This window comes from Triticum urartu, unplaced genomic scaffold (genome assembly GCF_056163025.1).
Source record: "Triticum urartu cultivar PI428250 unplaced genomic scaffold, HENAU_Tu73 scaffold2, whole genome shotgun sequence".
Lineage (NCBI taxonomy): Eukaryota > Viridiplantae > Streptophyta > Magnoliopsida > Poales > Poaceae > Triticum > Triticum urartu.
The window spans coordinates 5284976-5285755 of record NW_028260368.1 but is presented as its reverse complement, the minus strand read 5'-3'; positions in this window follow the sequence as shown (position 1 = coordinate 5285755).

Genomic DNA, 780 nt, shown 5'->3' with positions numbered 1-780 from the left:
CTCGTGGTTATGGACCCGAATCCTTTAGTATGGAACATTGTCTTTTCCAAGTAAAAACCCCTAGTATATGAAAGAATGAAAAGGTGCTTTCGTTCTTGTGGAATAAGAAGCCCTCGTACCTTAATGAAAGGAAAATCGTAATTTTTCGTTAGGTATTTGACCAAATAGGATCGTCCAGTTCCTACAGAACCTATCACTAAAATACCCGATAGGGCTAAGCGGAACGAAAAGGGTTTTCCATGAGATGGTAAATGAAAACGATTAGTCCCACACGAGGTTTGGGAATAAGTGATTGTCTGATAATGAGCAAGGAATATACGTCTTTCTGCTAAAGAGGATCTATTAAACTCATAATTCATTAGATCCTTGTTATCAATGCCAACTAGGTATCATAAGTAAATGGATCCCGGTTGTTCAATCCTTTGATAACCAAGGTCATTCTTTGCTAAAGAGAAATGATCACTATGAGTCAGACTCAATAGAATTGGATCCATTCCAAATAGCGAGAATTAGGATTCTTGATCCCTCTCAATCTCTCTTTCAATTCGAGGATCCAGAGAGGTGTTTTCATAGTCATCTCCGAATATTTGCCATCTCGGAATATTTTCGATTTCATTTTTCTATGATATGTCTTTCTATATGAAAATTGGTTATTTACGATGTACGATGATCCCTGTTAAGCATCCATGGCTGAATGGTTAAAGCGCCCAACTCATAATTGGTAAATTTGCGGGTTCAATTCCTGCTGGATGCACACGAACGGGAACATTCCATAAGTCT